Source organism: Rhagoletis zephyria, unplaced genomic scaffold (assembly GCF_001687245.7).
Source record: "Rhagoletis zephyria isolate East Lansing unplaced genomic scaffold, Rhagoletis_zephyria_1.1 Rzeph_scaffold_00803, whole genome shotgun sequence".
NCBI lineage: Eukaryota > Metazoa > Arthropoda > Insecta > Diptera > Tephritidae > Rhagoletis > Rhagoletis zephyria.
Genome location: NW_016157887.1, coordinates 32009 through 55707, shown reverse-complemented (window position 1 = coordinate 55707; position 23699 = coordinate 32009). Strand labels below are relative to the sequence as shown.

Sequence of the window (23699 nt, the reverse complement as noted above, 5' to 3'; positions counted from 1 at the left end):
AAAATAATTTCATGACTTTACTAGTCTTTCTGCTTCTTTATTTAAATCACGTTAATTTTAGTTGAAGTATTAAGCCGTTCTTTTTTGCCAATTTAGCCGGTCGGCCCAAAAAGTTCTGGCAACACTGATTAGAATTTACAAAAGTTATTTCACTACTAATTGACTACTTTATTTACATTTGTACTATCATTTTCGCACCAAGGGATTCCAATCTTTACCGTTTCTCCGTCTTTCGTAAACACAAATGAGTTTCAAACCGTGGCTGTCAATAATTATCAAAACTTTTATTATTGAATCATGCTTGAGAAGTAAAGAATCTCGCTTTGGTTTTATTTAATTTATGTGTATACATATACATACATACGTTGTTCGGTATTCTTGATAATCGGGCATGTGCTGCAAATCGTATGATTTGAAATCGGTGTGATTTATAAAGCCCACTTTGGAGATTTCTTAAAAAAATGGCAAATTTTGGCACTGAATCGATAGATATGACGTAAATGATGTGTTTCTCGCTATTTCCATTTGAAATATTTATTACTTTCTTTAAAAATATTCAAAAATAGTATGCAAATCGCACCGATTTCAACTCGTACGATTTGCAGCACATGCCCGATTATCAAGAATACCGAACAACGCATGTATGTATGTATATGTATACACATAAATTAAATAAAACCAAAGCGAGTAAAGTATTAGAGAAAAATGGCTTAATGGTCTGATAAGTTCAAGGGTTCCAGTTCCGGAAGAACTGAAATCAGCAAAGGCGAATATTTTCTATATAATCGCTGTATTTTATTAATTGCTAACTCGATATTCTTTTTCTGCATCAAAGCAACTGTCAAAAATTTCCAGCAGTAAAAAGTTACGAATTGGCACAGCAGAAATGTAAAATTTTCTCACCATAGTAAAAAGTTTTTCCACCATAGCACAGGCCCTTTATTATACTAAAATGAGCTATACAACTGCATACTTATGCGAAATCTTTCTAGGAAATCTAATTAAAGAAATCGAGATTGTGATGAACATTTTTTTAACTTAATGAAAGTATGCTCTGTCGGTGGTTGTGGCACCAGGTTGGGGGCCACTGAAGTACACGGGTTTGTCGCTGGTTGTGGCACCAGTTTGGGGACCACTGAGGTACACGGGTTTGTCGCTGGTTGTGGCACCAGGTTGGGGACCACTGAAGTAGTTGGATGCTTCGACGAGCGTAGAGTGTAGTGCATTTGAAGTGCTAGGAGGGCTGCCCAAAATAATATTGTGCGCGCATCTCCTCTAACGGCTTGGTCAAATACAAACTCTGTTCTTTGTTTTTTTGTTTTAATCAATAAAAGCTGTATGTATATTTATAAAAATTTCTCACTTTATTACTTGGCTCTGTTCTTATTATAGCTCCGGCGTGTTGCCCAAATCAGTATTGTGCGCACACGCAGTGTTGCCGTTGAGAATTTTCAGAAAGTCGCAAAAAAAGGGTAATTGACGAAAAAAAGGGTCACCTTATTATTTTTGCTTTTCTTTACTAGTAAAAGAATAAATCTGAGAACCAAAGTCAAAATCTAATTTACATGTACATATTATAAAGTCTTTTCGCTGCTGAATTTTAAAAGAAAATAGCGGTAAAAAATTTGCATAAAACACAAAAATCGAGTTGCTGCAGGGAGAAGAGCATTTCCTTTAAAAGTGATGAATTTTTTCGTAATTACAGGAGGAAATATTTTATAAAAGCATGGTTCTGTTAAAATTTCATAGAAAAATCTCTGAAAAGGGGCAAAAGTCGCACATAATTTTGGAAAAGGGTCAAAAATCGAAATTTTTAAAAAGTCGGGTCAAAGGGTATTGGCACTTAAAAAGGGTCAAATTGCCCCTTTAGTCGCACAACGGCAACACTGCGCACACGTCCGATGCTACCGCAAGCTCGCAGCCAATTGAATTTTCGATCGTCGGCAAGTTAAAGCGCAAGCAACGAAACCAACATGGGTTGCCGTGGTGCATTTGCTAGCGCTGCACAAAAAGGGGTTTGGTACTCTATTACACAAAACCCCGCAGGGTCGCAATGGTTTTACAAATCTATTACATTACATTACATGGTGTTTACATTGATTTAAAACGATCAGCATTAAAATTAATGAACAATGAACAGAGTGAACGAATTATAAAATGTGAGATTGCGTCAATCTTCCCCTGCTGAAATCGTCCCGATGAGGCAGCCTACTTCCGAGTCTTCCGTGGACGCCCCGTCGGCGTATAATGTTGACAGGAGTCTCGCGGGCATCTCTGGCACTTACATAAGGAGTGAGCGCTGATGCGCGGTACATACCGAGTGGTTGTAAATCGTCTTCGTGCGCGATAACGTACGTAGTTGCACCTTAACGTTCTATGATGACGTAGGGCCCATCACGTCTTGGAGCGAACTTCGAGGTTACTCCCTTCGTTGCATTGCTCAAGACGTGGGTAGTGACCAAAACCTTCGACCCCACTTTGAGAGGGTTGTGTTCACGTCGCTGGGTTTCGTCACTTCTTTGTTGGCATCTTGCTATCTTTCTTCGCGTTCTTTAGCCTCCTTGAACGCGTCAGCTATAGTAGCCAGATAAGGAGTGATCTCTGGTATGAAGTTTTGAGAGTGTATCACTGCTCTCACTTCGTGCTGGACATTGTCTACAGTGCGTCGGTTTCAGGTTCGTTGCCTTATAGCGTTGACAGTCTGTGCAGTTGTTTACGTGTCTTTTGATATCTTGACGAATGCCAGGCCAGTAATAGTGGGAGATTATTTTGGCCGCTGTTCGGTCAACTCCATAGTGACCTGCCATGTCTTTATTATGGGTATAACCAATTGTGCTTCTTCGGTGTTTTCATCATGATAGCAATAGAGAACACCATCATTTATTACATATGTATCCTCTCTTTTCTTCGAATCATTGGAAGATGCGCTTCAATTCTGGATCTTAAGTTGGCTTTCGCGGATGTCCTTTGCGCCCATTCGTGGGAACTCTACGTCGAAAGAGCATATTGTGCACGTTTCCACATCGTCGTGATTTGCTTCACAGGGTGGCCTCGATAGCATATCAGCCACAACATTAGTTTTCCCCTGGCTGATACTCGACTCGCATGTTGTACGGTTGTAAACTTAACGCCCACCGTGCCAAGTGACCGGTTGGTGACTTCAAGGTCATCAGCCATTTGAGGGGTTGATGATCAGTGATCAATGTAACTTCGGACCCTCGATATAGCCTCGATACTTTTGTACAGCCCACACAATAGCGAGTGCTTCTCGTTCGATCGTCGAGTAATTTTGTTCCGCTTTCGTTAACAGTCGGCTGGCGTACTCTATGGGGTGCTCGTTGGGGCCCTCCCCCTGGAGTAGAACTGGCCCAAGTGCGTAGCCGCTGGCGTCAGTTTTGAAGAAAAAAGGCAAATCGTCATCTACTTGCTTTAGAATCGGTGAAACTACCAATAGACCTTTCAGTTAGGCCTGGGTAACGGCGCAAATTTTTTGGCGCTGACACATTAACTCCAGCGCCACTGTCGGAATCAGCACAGTGTGTTGGCACAATTGTGCCTCTTCAGGCTAAAGCTCATTTCCTTTATTGCTGCACGCTGCACCAAAGTGAATTAATACAAGGTGATATGGGTTGAGAAAAAACTCAAGTATACCCAAGTTCAAAACCCAAAAATACAACAAATCCATCATTTTCACATTCAGAAGGACCGCGACAAATTCTAGCAACACCACCTTGTATAAATTCGCCTTGTGCTGCACATTTTACAAGAGACACTTCTATTGCGGATGTTCTTTGCTGGTTCTTTGCGACACCCGGTGTTGTCAGTGTTCCGGTGTTGAGCTAAGGTGAATTAATACAAGGTGGTATCGGTTGGGCAAAAACAACTCAAGTATACCCAAGTTCAAAACCCAAAAATACAACAAACACATAATTTTCACATTCAGAAGGACCGCGGCTAATTTTAGCAACACCACCTTGTAAAAATTCGCCTTGTGCTGCACATTTTATAAGTGACACTTCGTTTTTTGTGTTCTTTGCTGGTTCTTTGCGGCGCCCGGTGTTATCAGCGTTCCGGTTTTGCTGGCGCCATTGCGTCACTGAGTTGTGAAAATCGGTATCGGCGCCAGTAACTCAGCTGTCGGTATCAGCGCAATGGCGCGGCGCCGCACTGTGTTACCCACGGCTACTTTCAGTTTCTCGAAGGCGTTCTGTTGCTCACTGGCCCACAACCAAGTAGCGTTTTCCTTTAGAAGTTGTGACAGTGGTTTGGATACATCGGCAAAGTGGGGAACGAAGCGCCTGTACCAGGAACACGCTTGTACTCACTGCACGCAAATCTGCACTTTTCTTTGTTGATTTTGAGGCCGAAATAACGCAGACGATCAAAGACTTTCTGTAACTCTTTCAAGTGATGTTCGAAACTTATTGAACACTAAATGATATCGTCTAAGTATGCGACCAGTGTCAGACCGGACAGCGATACCTTTAGACGGTCACTGAGACGTTGAAAAGTTGCTGGTGTGTTTCGCAGCCCAAATGGCATACGAGTGAATTTGTACATTGCGAATGGTGTGACGAAAGCCGTTTTGTCTTGGTCTTGTTTCTCTACGCCAATCTGCCAGTAACCACATTGTAAAACGATCGTAGACATAAACTTCGAAGTTTTGGCATCATGCAACAGATCGTCGATGCGCGGAAGCGGGTATCGGTCTGATTTGGTTATAGCATTAAGCTCCCGATAATCGATACAAACTCGTACACCTCCTGTTTTCTTCGGAACCATGACGACTGGTGCGGCCCACGGCGAGTCAAACTCGACTATTACCCCACTTTCTAACATCTTTTCAATTTCGCTCTTTAGTTCACTTTTGCGTGCTGATAACAAACGGTATGGAGGTAAAGCGAGAGGAGCATGCTTTCCAGTATCAATCTTATGCGTAACGAATGGTGTTGCTGAAGTTGGTTCAGCGAATAAATCCGCGTTTTCCAATAACAAGGAGTCTAGCTTTGATCTTCTGGCCATCCGATAAGTCTATAGCATCATTTCCTTGCAACATAGTTAAGTATATGGAATGGATGTCCAAATATTTATCGTCGTACGAGTCCTCATTTTGAACTTCCATTGGTGGTGCAAACAGTCGTGATGTATTTTCAGGTGCACCTTCACCAACAGGAATTGAATCCCTGAAAATATTCTGAATCGAGTGTGGCGAATATTCATTGTTTTGCTTGCGGTTCTCGAGTTTTTTTTTACAAAAAAAAAAACAATTTCTGGGATACGAGGCGCTTTACTCATTCGTTAACCATTTTCAACAAAATCGACAAACTTCGACTTGTTGTTCATGTCTGCTATACCGACGCCCGAAATTTTGCAGGCGTTGATATATTCCCCAGCAATATCCATTGCAGAGAGCTGACTGTCTACGCTGGGTTTGATGAAATCATATTTCATCTTCGAAGTACCAAGGCCTTTGCGCCATGTTCAGCTCTATGCCAGCCTGCTCCATGAAGTCAGCACCAATAAGAGTACGGTTTTTAGTAGCATTCGGTAAGGAAACTAGCCGAATTTTCATCTGACGATTACCTATTGTGATATCGCAAATGGTTGACAATACTTTTTGCGTCGTGGTGGTGCCATCTGCCAATGTAACCTCAGCTTTGACGTCCTGAAACACACAAACCTTGTGAGTCAAGATTTTCTTTAATTTTGCGCTGGCAATGCTTGTTTTTGCGCCAGTGTCGAATAAAGCTTCGCCTTTTAACCCAAACATATCAATGTGGACGGACGGTAATTATCTACCAACAATGGTGGTTGAGATGCTATTAAAGGAGACATATTGTGGACTCTCTTTATTTCGCCCACTACAGTTGTTACAGTTTGAACGGTCTACTCCCGGAGCACCGCACCCGTAGCATGCGAATGTGGCATTTCGTCTCGCTCCTACATTTTTTGAAGCGGATTCAACTGTACTTGATACGTTCGCTTGTTGCTGTTTTTGTAGTACCTCTTTTTGTGATTGTTGTTGCTTTTTACGCTTCAGGCAAACCTCGACGGTGTGCCCACGAATACGGCAAAACGAGCATCGCTTTGGGTTTTCCACGTGCTTTTGATCGGCGTGCTTTACCGCCAGTGCACTCTGTGTAACTTCTTGTAAAAACATTTCTGCTTCGCGGCTGCATTTCAAGAGTTCATCGAATGTTACGCACATTTCACGGCGAACGCGATCTCTTATCTTAGCGGACAAGAGGCCGTAAATCATGTTGACTTCTACAGTCTCACTTATGCTGTCTTTAAGATGCGAAAATAGTAGCCGTTTCTTGCATATAAAGCTGTCGGTTGGCTCTCGCGCTAGTTGCTTGTGCTCAAAAATTTGCAAAAATATTTTCCAACCGGGAGTTGGCGGTGAAAATGTCGTGGGGATCAAGTCGATAGCTTCAGAAAATGTAGCCACCTTCTCTTTCACTCCAATCCACCACATTACTGCTTCCAAACGTAGTGACATTCCACGCAATGCGTTTGCGTCGGAAGCTTCTTCGATGTCTTTATATATGGTAATAGCTGCGAGGAACTCTTCCACAGCCTCGGGGCTTCGTTGTCCACGGAAACGCGCAGTGCATCCAGTAAACGAGCCCTTATTTTTGTCACTCGCTAACGCTGCCAAAATTTGTTGAAATTGCTCAGACGAAAACGTTGCCATTGTTCGCGGCCGCTAAGTTGGGCGCCAATATAAAAGTATGATCTGTCGGTGGTTGTGGCACCAGGTTGGGGACCACTGGGGCATACGGGTTTGTCGCTGGTTGTGGTAACAGGTTGGGGCCCACTGAAGTAGTTGGATGCTTCGACGAGCGTAGAGTGTAGTGCATTTGAAGTGCTAGGAGTGCTGCTCAAAATAATATTGTGTGCGCATCTCCTCTAACGGCTTGGTCAAATACAAACTCTGTTCCTTGTTTATTTTTATAATTAATAAACGGTGTATGCCCTTTATAAAAACTTTCTCACTTTATTTCTTGGCTTTGTTCTTATTATAGCTCCGGCGTGTTGACCAAATCAGTATTGCGCGCACACGTCCGATGCTGTCGCAAGCTCGCAGCCAATTGAATTTTCGTTCGTCGGCAAGTTAAAGCGCAAGCAACGAAACCAACATGGGTTGCTGTGGTGCATTTGCTAGCGCTGCACAAAAAGGAGTTTGGTACCCTATTACACAAAACCAAGCAGGTTCGCAATGGTTTTACAAATCTATTACATTACATTACATGGTGTTTACATTGATTTAAAACGAACAACATTAAAATGAATGACCAATTAAACAGATTGAAAGAATTATAAAATGTGATATTGCTTCTACTTCAATTAGTTTTTGTAAACTTTGTGCGAGCTTTGAATCTTTTGTTTATGTGGAATCTTATAAGGATCGACCTATATTTTAAATGAATATCGTTAACAATAAATAAATAATAATAAATTCCAACAGTATCATTTTGAACTTTGTTGCTATTATTTTGACCGCAATTGTATCTCTTACATTGTTTTTATGGTTTTGTCAATTATATGTCTACGTACATACATACATATTTTTGCATAGATTAAAAAGTGTTGTCATGAAATTAGCGAAATTTATCACAAGTTTATAATTAAATCTTCGTTGAAATGGATCACCTTTGTCAATATATGGGTTCGTAGTTTGGCTTTTAAAACAAATCCTTTATTTCTCATTTGTCCCGTTAAATTTTTGCAAACCCCGTATTTTTGGGACAAATAATGCCTTTGTCCCGTATGACTGGAAAAAAATCTGGCAACACTAGTACACATATGTACAAATGTAAGAGATCACTTGGTTTTTAATGTATTGCGGTTTCTTGTTTTTTATGTTTTTTTTTTTTAGTAACATACCTTCGGCCCAAGGTTGCTATTCACTCTGCTGTCTGTAAATTCGCCCAACTAATCTACTTTTTTTGTGCGCTGGCCATTTTGAAAATTTTTTTTGATCTTAAATGAAGAACCGATGGTGTCGGTGCAAAGAAATCAGAAAAGAAATCAGAATTTGGTGTAATGAAGTGGGAGGAAATTGTTTGCTCAGCGAAAGTTAATCAAAGCAGACATTTGCGCCGAATAATGCTTTGACGGCGATAGAAAACAATTATAAACATACCGCGCAAGAAGTATGTACAAAGAAAATCTTTTTCGAGAAATTTTTAAGGGCAGCCAGTAAAATATATGTATATTAATTTCAATATGAAAAGTTTAAACCAAATAATAATCCCCTTTAAATCCCCACATCCCCAAATGAGGTGAAATCCCTATATCTGGCCCCACTGCCAGCTATGATCTAAAGCGGTGGTGGGCACCAGCCTGTTCGCGGGCAAAGTTCTTTAAAGCTTTATGCACATTTAGTACACTGAGGGAAATAATGCATAGTCAAAATGAATACTTTATATTTAATTGCCGTTTAAAAATGTTGGTATTTAAAAATAATATTTTCATACAAACAAGTAAGAAAGTCTAAGTTCGGGCGGAGCCGAACATTAAATACCCGGCGCAAGTATCAAATATATGTTTTCCACCTTTCCGAAAGCTACCGCTACATGATAAGCCGGGGTGTATAAATTTTAAGTAAACTAGCGTCCTTAAATTTCGAAATATTGAAATTTCAAGCATTTCTGAAATTTACCGTTATATGAAAAGCGGCCGTAATTTTAGTCCGATTTCAACAATTTTCAATGGTTTGCTTTTATGTGGCGAGCACAATAACCATACCGAGTTTGGTACAAATTGCTAGAACGGTTAGCGAGATACATATATATGATCATAAGTGGGCGGTGCCATGCCCATTTTATCATAAGCGTATTTCCTGGTAAAGAATTGTTGCAACCATCAAATTTTGAATAAATTAGCTTTAATATTTACCGATTTATCGAGGATTTCGTATTTATCGAAATTCCCGTTATATGGGATGTGGGCGTGGTTACTGTCCGATGTTAAAAATTTTCGGCCATTTGGTATGCTGTAACAGGGCCAACAAATGTGCCAAGTTTCGAAGAAATTGGTGCAGCGGTTACCAATATATGCACTTGTAACCATAAGTGTGCGTGGCTACGCCCATTTTCAAAATATTTCAATATTCTTATTTATCGTCTAAAATGTATTGTAAATATCAATTTTGAGTGAATTATCTTCAGTAGTTACTAAAATATCGCAGTTTTTGTATTTCTGAAAATTACCGTTATATGGGAGGTAGGCGTGGTTATTGTCCGATTTTGCCCATTTTCAACACCATCCGTCCTACGCCCGAATGAAGTACACGCACCAAGTTTCGATAAGATATCTTAATTTTTACTCGAGTTATCGTGTGCACAGACGGACGGACGGACGGACAGACAGTCACCGCTTAATCGATTTCTCTTTTCATTCTGATCATTTATGTATACATTTGTCTATATCTATCTCGATTCGTTTTGCCTGTTACAAACAACCGTTATGTGAACAAAGTTATAATACCCTTGTGTTGACTGTTTACATCTCAGTATGTATATGTAAGTGTAAATATCCAGTGGGAAAATACCAAGAAAAGATTAATAACTACGGTTGAACGAAAAGATGCATCGCAATGTAAGCGAGCTGATGATGTGTAGTTTTGAAGCGACAAACAAAACAAAAAGTTTGAAAACTAACTCAAGCATGTTTTTTGTTCAACAGCTGCTGTACCCGAATGGATGCGTGTTCTTCTGCCGAGTTGTTGGTCACGGGTTCAAAACCTGTGGCACGGACTATATTTTTTATTTTTATTTTTTTATACTATTTATAGATTCTATTTATAGTTTCGTAAAGCGACATGCGACATATTACTTTCGTATGACATCGCTGTGGAGAAATTCTTGCATCTTTTCGTGCGTATATACTACATTACTTTTTGCATTCCTATAGATCAGAGGTGGGCACGTTTTTGCCCGCGCAGCAGCGAAAGGGCGAGCGCGGGCTAGAGAAAGGGAAAAACAGTTTACGGGAGGAAGGGTATGAAAAGTTGCGAACAAATTATTTATATCTCCACCAACATCATGTTCATCGCAGTACGGCTGCGGTGTAGAGGTGCAAAACTATCGATGGCACTATTGATAGTATCGATGTTTTTTATTTTTCCCTACTATTGATTGTTTTTTGGTCCTATCGATAGTCCGACAGACATGTGATTCACTATTTATTTTAGTTTTATTTCTTCTTTTCTTTTCATTTCTCTTAAACATCCAAGTTGAACTAAAAATTTGATTGCTACTTTTTTAAAAGAGTAATGTCAAAATTCGAAAATGACGGAAAACCTTGCATCTTTTAAAATACCGCTAAAAAACTGATACAAATTAATTTATACCAAAACTTTCAATGTTATCTATGTACCACTATTTATTATTTAATAAAAGGTAGATAAAAACCATTACTTCTCAGATAAAAAATGTTTTCTTCTTCTAAAATTTAAATTTACTTGATGAATGCCATATATATGACGGAGGATATCGAAAACCACAAATATAAAATTTCAGTACGCCCAATTTTATTTCATTTCAATTCATTTAAAATTTTCAATAACTTTACTTCTAACTTGACGGTTAAACAATTAAAAAAAATGTCCAGCAGTTTACAAGGTTATCGAAACGTAATTTCGGAATATATTCTTAAGGAAATCTTCATACGAAAATTGAGCCAAAACCATATAAATACGATACTATCGACAACATATTTAGAAATAATATCGAAAACTATCGATGGCCTGACCAACGATAGTTTTGCACCTCTACTGCGGTGATACTGACTTTGTGCACCAAACAAAGAGCGTAAATTTTCCTCATATTCACATCCCTCCGATAGGAGTAGATTTGTTCCGTTTTGTCGAAATAATTTGAAGCCTAGTCCTCTACTCCGCTCAACTGAAAATCTGATCCGTTTTGTTGCATCAACAAATTCACTGTTCAAATAGAAAGGAGGTGGGGTTTTTAATAGCAAACTAAAAGTTATATTTTACCTTTTTATCGACACGATTGTTACATTTTGTGAGCTACAGCACCTTTGCAAATACACCAGAATTCGTGAATAGGCTCTCACAATCGCCCGATTTGAACCCGATCGAAAAATATTGCTCTGTCTAAAGTTCTGTAATTGCGTCGTTACCCACCGATGTAACAATTGTCCCGGTAAAGAAAGAATGAAATAACTTTTTATTAATTTTAACCAAGGCATTTTAACTTTAGTGATAATTGCTCACTGGATTAAGGCGCCTTTACTCGGGTCGATTTCCTAGTAGATTTTTGTCGTTCAACCAAAATCGACCCTTGTAAATGACATCTTAACCGTAAAGTGTAAATGATTTAGGTAGTCAATTTTCCAGTCTACAGAAATCGACCCTTGTAAAGGCAGCTTCGGCCCTTATTTAGTCCCAGAATACAGTGATACGAGGAGAAATGAATTGTTTTTTATAAAGATAAGAAATTCACATCTAGTACGAAAACTTGATTTTTACTCCCATTTTTTCAGTCCGAACCCAGCAGAGATCGCTCGATGAAGGTCAGCTAGTGATCAGTATTGCCAAGTTGTTTAAAAAGTGTTAAAAAAGCACCAAAATACTGAAAATAGCGCAATTTTCCCAAAAAAACACCAAATTTGTGTTCCTATGTTTAATGGTATTTTTGCATATAAAGCTGTATATTCAAATATTTTAAGTAATCACGTAATGTCACTTGTAAATATTTCCAACTAAGCGCAGTTAATTAATTTAATTTGCAAAATGTTTTTTTATTCGTAAAGCAATTTGCAAAACTTCACTTGGTTTCTCTAGCGGCTTTATTTTCATGCAATTGCTTACTTTTGTACAAATGCGCACACCCAGCTAATTAGCAGAATTTTCTATGAATTCCGTGATAGAGACTGTGTGAAAATATTGCGTTTGGATTATCTGGTAGCATATTATCCAGAGGAGAAGCTCGACCAAACACTAACATATGTGTAAGTCAACGGATAAAGTTTTCGGTACGTTTGGAATGAATAAATGAATGAACAAAATAAATACAATGTCACCACAGAATCACGTTTTTATTATTGCCTTGAAAAGGGCACCAAAGAACGAAATAAGCGCTAAACTAAAAAATTTTCGCGTTGTAATTCCCTAAACGCACTTAATTTATTGCGAAAGGCACAAAGCACTGTTGCCAGTTATAGCGATGTCAAATTTGCTCATATACAAGCATGGACAGAGAGTGAGCGCCTACTTAAAGAGCGTAAGCATTACATGCAAATAACGGGTGATTTTTTTGAGGTTAGGATTTTCATGCATTAGTATTTGACAGATCACGTGGGATTTCAGACATGGTGTCAAAGAGAAAGATGCNCTGTGTTTCTAGCAATAAACTGAGTTTCGCAACGTTCCGAACAGATAAAAAAAAGATTTTCCGTACGTTTCAAAGGCAGTTAAAATATGCGTATAANCTTAAAGAGCGTAAGCATTACATGCAAATAACGGGTGATTTTTTTGAGGTTAGGATTTTCATGCATTAGTATTTGACAGATCACGTGGGATTTCAGACATGGTGTCAAAGAGAAAGATGCTCAGTATGCTTTGACATTTCATCATGAATAGACTTACTAACGAGCAACGCTTGCAAATCATTGAATTTTATTACCAAAATCAGTGTTCGGTTCGNTAAATCTAAATTATGTATTCAAATCGATGTGTCCATCGAAACACATAATTTTTCGAATACGGAATAAAGCGAAAAGAATGATCATATCCTTTGTATTCGAAAAAATAAAAACAAAATATGAGATATGATAAAAACTTATCAACTGGGTACCAACTTTGGATACAATAAACTACTGTCTTCGTCTGATATTCTCGTATTTTTTTTTTGTTAAGATTTCTACCGGGTGTGTGGCGCACACATGGGCTTTTTTAAAGAAGTTTTACTTCTATCGCGTGTACGATGTTGCACTCGTGCTATTAAACTAATGCTTTTTTCTCAAGTAGTTTGGCTCAGTGAACGGTTNGAGCGTAACAAAGTGAACGCAAGGTCATTCAAACGTGCCAGTAGAAATTTTTATTTATTTATTTAAGATATAGTACGGTAAGACATGAAGTCTTCTCAATGTACATATTTGACAATTTAATCACAAAAATTTACTTAAGATAACGATAACATATACTAGAGAAGAGGGAAACAAGGGAAAAGAAAGGATACTACACAAAGAGGTTTGTAACTGCCGTTTTGAAGCANCCCCTAAATTTCATTCTGGCTACGCCGATGTATGTAAGTAGTAGCGGCACATTGGGTGAACTAAATGCATACATACAAACATAGTTATGTACAACTGTAGGTATTATTGTACGCGTCTTTCCAGGTTGGTTGAGTGCGGGTGATAAACCCATGTAGAATAGTTAAATACTGTGTACATACCTGCAATTAAAATGGGGAAAAATGTTACAATTTCGGCATGTGAAAAAAAACTCTAAAATACACATAAATTGTGGCTTCCAAGACATGTACGCAGTGATTAGCACAGNCTAGTTTTCCAAGTTGAAACCAAGACAATTAGTTAGATACAACGAAACATGATCAAACTTTCGTTTAAAATATACAAATCTGGCAACATTGTTTAGAGCTAAATTTAATTTATTTTTAGATTCACAATTAAGATTACCATATACCACCTCAAAGTAAGANAACCAAATGAAAGCTAAGGTTTTGGGCTAGACTTGTGGAGACCTAGAATAAAATCGACTGATCAGTTTTTGAGAAAATTCCCGAAATGTATATTTTCAGCAGTCCGATTTTTAGTTTTCAGGCGATAACGTTATGACATGTTTATATTTTATAAATGCAATGACAGCGTTAGATAGCTTGTTNTAGTTTTACGTTAATTGGTAGTCAGTAACATGTATACCATAGGTTTCTTAAAGTATAATATATCTTTGATATAGTGTAATTAATGTGGTCAACGCAAGTTAAACGTGAGTTTATTTTAAATNTGACAGCGTTAGATAGCTTGTTTTAAGACCCTTCTAATGATATCCACATCAATGACATGGACTGAGTAGTGTGGCCTCAGTGGTAGTTTAAAAAATTGCCTTTTTTCGAATTTCAGGCAGCAGCCACGCCCACAAAGGCTTACNCTCTCAAGCACATTGGCGATAAACTACTCAGGTCAAAAGACTCGTGCGCTATAGATAGTGCCTGAGTTTTGGCTGCGTTTAAAGAAAGGCCATTCGTTTTGGCCCAGAATGATATTCTTAATAGGTCATCATTTAATCTAAACACTAATNGAAATCCTGGAACAAAGCCTTCTTAGTTTTTTTTCTACTTTAAGTCCTGAAAGTTTGAACAAAATTAAATGATGGTACGTACAGACGCCACATACATACCAAAGCATCTCGTAGTGGAGACACGAACCAAAACACATTTACCTCTATATCTTTCCAACTAGTAGNTTCTCCACCTAGACTAGGGATGCACAGCAGAGGTGCACGCAGTCGACGTCGCGGGCAAACTGCGAGCACGCGAGCGTGCTAGGCGAGGTGAAGTGAGCTGTAAGGAGATGGCATCGTATACATATTAACCACTACACACTTATTTTCAAGTAAAAATGCGTGTATGCATGTGTACTTTTGCGNCTATGAAGCTTAAATAAATGTTCTGGACACACTCTGCAAGACCTTTCCAACGATATCTCAAACATGTCGATTGGACGTCTGGATAAAAACTTCCAAATCTCGTGTATATATAAGCGAGTCATTTCAGCATGCTACTGTGGCTGCTTTCGTCACTCGCGCGCACTGCCGTCCGCTGTGATACATTCATACATATGTACCTATGCATTCGGTGTGCTTAAATTAAAAAAGCATCACTTAATACCGCACCAAGCATTGAATTTCAATTATTGTGGCTTTTTGGTTTCCCAAAAGCACTAAATTTAGTGCAAAATGCACGACCTTGGCAACAGTGAGCTGAGCACATCAATGCTCAAACAGTGATGCCAGACCAAGTATTGAGTAAATGCGCTATGTATGTTTTTCTTTTAAAGCAAAAGTTCTAATTGGCGAGGGGATTGATTTTTGGTTCTTATATAGAACACTGATAAGATTCACAAACTTATCTTAGGACTTAATTAAAACAATCAACATTATTTGTAGGCGAAAATATTTGTGTTCGTATGAACCCTGCAAAAATCGTTGGACCATGTGGTCTATTTGTGGTATTTTGGAGTACTTACAAAAATGCTCCTCTGTCATGCTGTAGCGGACCAACTCGTGTCTATGCACCATTTTATTGTTACCCCGATCACTGCTCGTGTTTTAACGAAATGTGATTGAAGTTGAGCATTTGAAAGCACATTTTCATGTCTGGCTGTAGTTGAACGTGTAGAGATGCTCGCTGTTAGTTGTTAGCTCCCAGCATGTTCGGGTTCAAATACCGAAAGAGGCAACACGTAATTTTTTATTTTTGTTTTTGGTTTTTATTAATTGCGAAAAAGCATCTGTGAAATTAAGAACAAAAGCGTGTACAAACGAAAAAGCAAATCAACAACGTCATTGTTAATATGTTGGAGTAGTTTTGTGCTACTCTGATGTAATGCAGAGATGGAGTATATGGTCCTGCCCTAGGACATCGCAATGTTAATTGGACCATATTTTTTATATGAATTCTGGTTAATTTTGGAGTACTCCGTGGCCCTTAGGGAGTACTCTTTACACGCATACATGGAGTAGTCGCGATTTTTGCAGGATTGATTATAGGAAATGGTACATTTTACTAAAGCCAGTCTTCCGACATAAGCTACTATTCTATACGAACACAGATATGTATACTCCCTAATAGGCTTGTAAAATGCCCAATACCCAAATCACTCGCATGAGTTATTATCGGTGAAAAATTGGGTACGCTCAAATCTGGCATCGCTGCAGCAAGTACAGCGCCAGTGAAACAGTGTTGATATTTTCAGTACAATTGTACTTTTTTCAGTACAATTAATTTTAAAATGTACAAAAGTACAATTTTCCGATTTTAAGTACAATTTCAACATCAAAAATACTTTTTGTACCAAACGCTCAAATCTCTTCTAGCACTTTGATCCTTAATCCATTTAGATTTAAGTAAATGGATATACCTATATTTCATATTTGCTACAAAACGAAATTTTGAATTGTAATTTTGAATGTAAACGTGATTGTGAACAGTAATATTAGTGATGTGCGTTATGGTGATTGCGATTTCCCTCGTCGCTATTTATTTTGAAAAAATCTTTGGAAATGCAATTTACCAATTTACTTAATGGCGATCCTGCAGAAATAGAAGTAATTGAGCAATTCGGGGGTTGAAAGTAAAAAATGTATGTAAATTCCATGCGTTGAAATTATAAATTTCCCTTGAGGATTTCCATTTTACCGATAGTGATCTCATTTTATGTTCATTAATATGAACTGACCTATACAGTGCATTGATGTTTTATCATCATTTTCTTCATCTTTGCTAAAATTACACGGTCACCCGGTATTTATTTTATTTTTTTAAATAATTTTAATTATTTTTTTTTTTTATAAAATTGTAGCTCGTTATCAAACAAAAACCTTGCAAATAAATCGAAACTTGAAAGAATGGAAAAAATCAACAAAGTTTCATCAAATTTTCACAGTTTTTGTTCAGAATTTGTAGACATGTTTTGGGTTAACAATGTGCAAGTTTGAAGTGTCTAGAAAATAACATTGATTTTTTGAATTTTTCTGTTTGCGGTGTTGCGCACTTTCTTCCATATAACGAAAGTTCGCATTTTATGTTATATGGATGAATGCGCATATAGCGTTGTTGTTTTTTATTCCAATATTTTAAATTAGGCTTTATTTTACAGTTTTTCTTAGACAATGATAAATGATGTACACAGATTTCAGTATGGAAAAAAAGTGCAACACCTTCAACGAAAAAAGTTCTCAAAAATCTACGCGAATTGAATGTACTATCTCGATCATTTAAACATCTCGGACTCGCCCACCACTAAAAATTATTATTTAAAGCTAAAGTATATATTAAATCATATTTATTGTTTGCTTTAGAGATGAAATTTCGACAAATTTGTTTAAGCAAAAATGTTAAGCGCATATGCAGAATGTGGAAGCGAGATTCTTCTACTTGCGTTTCTATGTTTATATCATTTATCAGTTTAAGCACATACGATTAAATGTAATAAAAATATTTTTAATTGCGGATCCGAAAGAAATATTTATTAGTTGCATTGAGTTACGCAAAAATAGTGCCGAAAATCAATCGATTGTGCTGAAGGTGCCGGCTGCTTCCGAAAGGGCCGAAAATGGCACAATGCACACTCATTTTCGTTCACTGTCACACATTCAATCTCACTATTCTGTTGACTTCGTTTTCCCCTTCCGATAACTTTTTGCTTCCGCGCTTGCCCAGCACCGCTGTGCAAAGCTTTGCACGCGCAGTCGCAATCGGACAATATCATTCACAAAAATAGCAGATAGTATCGGACCCAGAATTGATCCCTGCGGCACTCCAGAGAAGATTGCATTGCGTTGCGAAAAGATATCTCCACATTGGACTTGTTGCAGCCTATTAGAAAGGTAGCTTTTCATCAATTTAATTGATGTTGCATGAAAACCGAAGTAGTATTTTAGTTTCAAGAGCAGAATATCATGGTTTACTGTATCGAAAGCTTTGGAAAAGTCTAGAAGTACTAATATGGTGAGTAGTTTACTATCAAAGGCAGGGCGAAAGTCGTCCATAACCTTTACTATGGCTGTTGGTTAGGTCTAAACCCAGATTGAAACTCACTCAAGAGGTTGTTTTCATTCAGATGAAACACTATTTGATGGGAAATAAACTTTTCAAATACTTTTGATAGTGCCGGTAAAACACTGATAGGCCTATAGTTAGAGGCAGAGTCATGAAGGTTACTTTTGGGAATTGGAACAACATTTGCCACTTTCCATTGGTTTGGGAAGGTAGAGGAGGTTATGGCAAAATTTATTATGTGAGTAAGTGAGGCAATCGCGTGAGGAAGAATCAGTTTTAAAAAACGCAAACTAATACCATCCACACCAACGGCATTCGATTTTATGGCGTAGACACACTTTACAATTTCATGTTCAGTGGCTACATCGAACGTGAATTCATAGGCAGGTTTAAAGGCTAAAGTTTGATTCATCTAATATGATGAAATATTTGTTTGCTTATTTGCACCTATAAAATATGAGTTCATCACATTGGCATCAACGGTGCAGGTTTTCTTATCCTTAGCGCAGACTCCCATTGAATTTATATTTTTCCACATAACCTTGGAGGGAACGTTAGCATTAAATTTAGTTTTGAGATAGGCCTTTTCTGCCTGACGTAGGCTTGCAGTTATTTCATTTCTTAAATTTTTATATTGGTTCCAACGATCATCAGTGGGATTCCGTTTCCAGTATTTGTAGGCTGTATTTCGCTTTAAGGCTTAGAGTGGCTTTAGTGAACCACGGCTTTCGGTTGTGAAAAATTTTAATATTTCTAATAGGCACATATTTTTCAAACAAATATTTTACCAGCGTGTTGAAATGGTTTAGTTTATTATCAACGTCTGAGAAGAACCAACAGGAGTTCCAATCCAGTGAAGCACTTTCTTCAAATAACTCAGTCATGTTTACGTTTTTGTAATCCCTAAACGTTAAGTGGGTAATTGGTTTCACTTTGCAAAATTCTATATTATAACATAAAAACATCAATTCATGGTCAGATACACCAGCTAAGGGAAATTGGTCAATATGGTTTACACTACCAATTACACTTACGGCAAAAAGGTCCAACATGCTTGGCTTACACTCCGTCGCAAAGCGTGTTGCATATTTGTTGGCAGTAGTAATGCCACTAGCATTAAAGCTGCTCAGTAAATGCTTACACTTGGCGTTATTTGTTAAAATGTCAACCAGAGACCGGCTTTGAGTACTAATAAAATTAGAGCACTTATCCATGATCCATAAAAATTAGTGCAAATGAGCACTTACACTAATTCAAAAAATGACTAAGAGTAATTTCCACCAAAACAAGAACACACTCAAAATATACTAACTCTTATTTGTGGCGGCAATTTTTGTCTCTATCGAGTATAGTTAAGGTGACCAGAATTTTTTAGCATTTCCGGAGGACAAATAGTCCACATTAAAAACACAAAAGATTTGTTTTATATTTATTTTAACACATAAATAACGAATAAGTTAACTTTGCTAAAAAAAGCAAACACAATTCAAGGTTGCTCTAAACACAAGTCAAACGAGTTGCATAATTATAAGACCGAAACATATTACCGTGAATTTTTGATGTGTATACATCTTTGGTTTCGGTAGGGGTAAAATTTGCGAAGCTGTAACGCATATCCCAGCACAAAATTTCGAAGGGCTTAGCATGTGTATTTCAGCATAAAATTTTTATTTTCATTAGAAGCACCCTGTGTTCGCTTGCCAAATGGTTGCATACATTTAGGCATATGCATAGTAAGAGGAAATGCGCTACAATTGATTATTAGCCGTCATCGATTCGCCATCAGTTAGCAAGTGGCGAAACGAACGAACTCAATGAGGTACAACCAAACTTGCTATCGTCTATCCGTGCTAGCTAACTTTGTTGTTGCTTTCACATGCAAAATTTTTCGTTAAGCGACCGGAACTCAAACATAGCGAGCGAGAAGTGGCGAATCGACGACGGCATGGCATCCTATGACACCCACAATGCACAAGATACTAATTCCTTATTAACAATAGGACAATTATCGGGGAGGCTCAAGAGGCCCACAACAAACACTACCGAGAAAATTATTCCCGGAAGTTTTCTCGTGAAGTATGTAACCGTGACATATATAACCGGCTGTTGATGAGCTCGGACTCGTTTTTAAGCAGTATTTCGGTTCATGACCAAAAAAAGAAAAAATATCAAATCGTTTTCCCCAGACACAATAAAGCTGCTGTTACCCTCTAAATCCGTTGTCAAAGATGTGACAAAGGAATAGTTTGAGGCCAGCGAAGATTCTGAAAGCGAAAACTAATTAACCAATGATAGTGTACACACATTTTATAAATAAAGGTAGTCAATATATTTAAATAGTAAATTATTGGCTAATATATATATTTTATTAATATAACCTATCTGTAATACAAATTATTTCAATTTTACATTTGATAAACAATTTTGAGTAGATAGAGGCAATAAAATATTTTTTGCCGCATAAAACTTGAAAATCTACCTATATGCGGTGTTTCCAAGATATTTTAACGCCCTTGAGTCACAAGTATATACAAGTATATTTTATCAATCATACCGATAATGTCATGTATTAAAAGAATTAAAAATGAAAATGAATAAAAAAATTAAATCAGCAAAATGAATAAAATTAAGTGAAATTAATGTTTAATTTCTAACCTAACCTACATTTGTATGTGTGTAACTGAATCGCCTTTATATATAAAAATATTATCCTAATTTTCGAGCTTGACTCCCTAATCTGTTATTAGAAAAAGAGATTAGCCATGCAAAATTATAATTAAAAATATCTCAGATTAAACCGATAACTTTTTGGTGTCCAACCCAGTTTTATCGATTATACTTGCGAAGAAGAGGAGGAATGTCAAATGTTAAAGTAAACAAAAATTGACGCTAGTAAGGAAAATAGGTTTGTAAAGGTATTTTTAATAAAATATTCAGTTAAAATATATTTAAATGGCCTAATATGTGTTGCAAAAAAAAAGTGACCACGGTGGCACAGAGAAGAAGTTTAACTTTTCCTCGAGTTGTGTGAATAACAAGCACAACCAATTTGACAGCTAACGAGCTTTGATTGAGATTATATTTATATGTAAACGTACTTTTATGCTTTGCCGTTCGCATATGTATACACATCAAATTTCATGAGTACCTAGTACTCACGCCTTTTTTTTTTTGTCGACAGTGTTGTACATTTTCATTTTGTCAAAAAATAATTGATTGAATAAATAATTGATAATACAATGATTGTGTACGATTAGGAAATAATAATATTCTGAACGAAATTTTTTTTAAATTTTCATCACTGCTATAAAACTTGAAGAGGAGGAAATTTTTGCTCAAAAGGAGGACAGAGTAGTACAAAATTTTTGAGGAGGACGGGTCATGTTTGAGGAGGACATTCCTCCTCAGAGGAGGACGGTTGGTCAGCTTAGTATAGTCTACCCAGCTGGATTTTACTCATTTAGTCGAGTGAGAGGCTGAAAATAATTTCAACGAGTTTAATATTATTTGTGTTCTGCTTTGTTCTACATCAGTGTTGCATTTTTGGTACAATTGTACTTTTTTGATACAATTTTGTTTACTACGCAGTATTTTTTAGTACAATTTTGTGATGAATACTATAAATATATACGTAGCTCTGAAAATTCACAGCGGGAATTCGTTTTATCTTTTTGTCGTCGCCTTCTCGTTTTTGCTTTTGTAAGTTTTGAAAAAAGGTTTTGAAATAACCATAATAACATAGCAAAGGGTGTGCTATCAACCTCACATTCCTAGGCAAGTTTTGAAAGAATATTTTCGATACTAAATCTTATTAAAACAAAATGTCGAAATCAGCTTCATATAGTTAGAAACAGTGTCATCGTTAATTCTTTATGTTCTTAAATATCATAACTTCACGACACTCATATATTGACTAGAGTTGACTATTTATTTTATTATTTTTTAATTCTAATTATTTGTTTATAAAAATATAGTTAATTCCTTAACAAAAACTGTATGAAAATAAGTTTAAATCTTTGAACAACATTAAAAAAATCGACAAACTTTCGTAAAAATTTCGAGCTTTCTATTTCAATTTTAGTATAATAAAGTGCAAGTGCGATTTTTTTTTAACGAAGAAAATGAGCAACACCTTCATCAAAAAAAAATATATATATATTAAAAATCATCGATAAGTCGCAGCAATTTTAAACTTGCACTTCATTTAAATTGATCGGACTACAAACGGCATTCTCAAAACATGTATTTCTAGGAAATCGAGTTAAAAGCCCGAAATTTTTACGAAAGTTTGTTGATTTTTTAATGTTGCGCAAAAATTGAACCTTGGGGTTTTATTAAAGTTTAAACTGCATTTTTATAAACAAATAATTAAAATTAAATAATTTTAAGATAAATGGCCAATCTTGTCAATATGTGAGTGTCGTCAAGTTTTGATAAGCACTTGAAATACTACAAATAAAATGTCAAACTTTAGTACTGAATTCAAAGAAGATGTCTCCTTTATCCATGCATAATAACTTAAAAAAATTTGTTTGTTAAGGAGTGTACCTTAAAATATGTGCATACACATTTATGTTCAAAGTGTAAAATGTACCTACATAAACTTTCCCATGAATACCATCAAATCATTGATCTTGAAGGGAATCAATGTATGCATGTACTCAGAAAATATATGAGCAAATTAAAAGTCGATGCAATTTACAGTCGAAAAGTATAGTTTTTGTATAGATTTCGTACTGAAGGAACAATTTCATTTCCCAACACTGTGCGACATGCGGGCGCCACCATAAACAAGTGTGAGCTAAAAGTGAGAGTGTGTTAGTGTGCCTTCGCATCAAGAATTAAGCTCGGAACACTCTGACGACAGCAAGCGACAAGCAGCATCTGTCAAATTTTAAGTACACACGTTCTTACGGACACAATTATTTTGACGACAGCACGACATCTTGGCTGCAGGACTGCAATTGTCGACGTCGCCAAATTAAATCTATTTCTAATTTTGCCGGCGACAATGAGTAGATGTAGTGCTGCAAAATTAAATTGTCGCAAAATTAATCACATATTCTTGATTGTTCATGTTTTTCTTATTTACTTAAATAAAAATACACAATTTGTGAAATAAATATACCAAAATGTCAAACTTTAAAATCAGCTGTTTGCTATGTCGCTGAGGTCTTCAAAATGTTTAAGAAGCTGGCTTCAAGGCGACATTAGTCGACAAAATGATGTCGCTGTCGTTACGTCGTGAAGTTGCAGTCGTCAAAGTGTTCCGAGCTTGATAGAATACAAGATTGCGCCGATTGCAGCAGGATTCGTGAGAGTAATTTTAGCGTGACGTCATCGTAGAGTTGACAACTGAGAGCGGCGAGAATGAGGGCGACTAGTGATGTGCTGAATTGTCCCCAATACTCGGTACCCAATACTTAAAAAAGATTTCGGTACCCTATACTTCCTTTTCGGTATCACCGATTATTTACATTAAACCCTCGCCATTATATGCATTTCAGGTTTAGAAAAAACTTTCATTACTAATTTATATGATATCGGCTAAAACACTTGAACTTATCGCCACAGAAAAATATTATTCTATCAGTTTTAACCTTAGTCGGTCCAAGGTTCAAGAAAAATACTTTGACGGATGAAGAAGCCTTTCAGGGGAGAGATTCTGTAGCCAGTTAGCGACAAGTTTCGGATCGATATCGCACTTGTTGACTTACAAATATTTGATATCAAACGTCGACAAAACCGATACCGATTCGAAAATTGTCGTTAACTGGTTACAGAATCTGTCCAAGGCCTACAAGAATGATATCGTCCGATTCAGCTGGAACAAAAATGTTTCAAACAAGTAAGGGTTTCTCTGTATTATGGCATCGAACCGACATATATACATCTTTCATTTGAATCAGTAAAAAAGCTCTA

General features: G+C 37.0%; 1 protein-coding gene and 1 long non-coding RNA gene across 2 annotated transcripts in view; both read left to right on the top strand.

Annotated features, from left to right (window-relative positions):
* Positions 1–23699, top strand: part of LOC108361597 (uncharacterized) — a gene marked incomplete at its 3' end in the record, with an annotated part of 47094 nt that overhangs the window by 12217 nt on the left and 11178 nt on the right. The window lies entirely within an intron of this gene.
* LOC108361598 (uncharacterized) lies at positions 1684–22714 on the top strand. Its single transcript, XR_001847330.1, has 3 exons — positions 1684–1695; positions 10281–10284; positions 22617–22714. It is a non-coding gene; the product is annotated as an uncharacterized LOC108361598 (long non-coding RNA).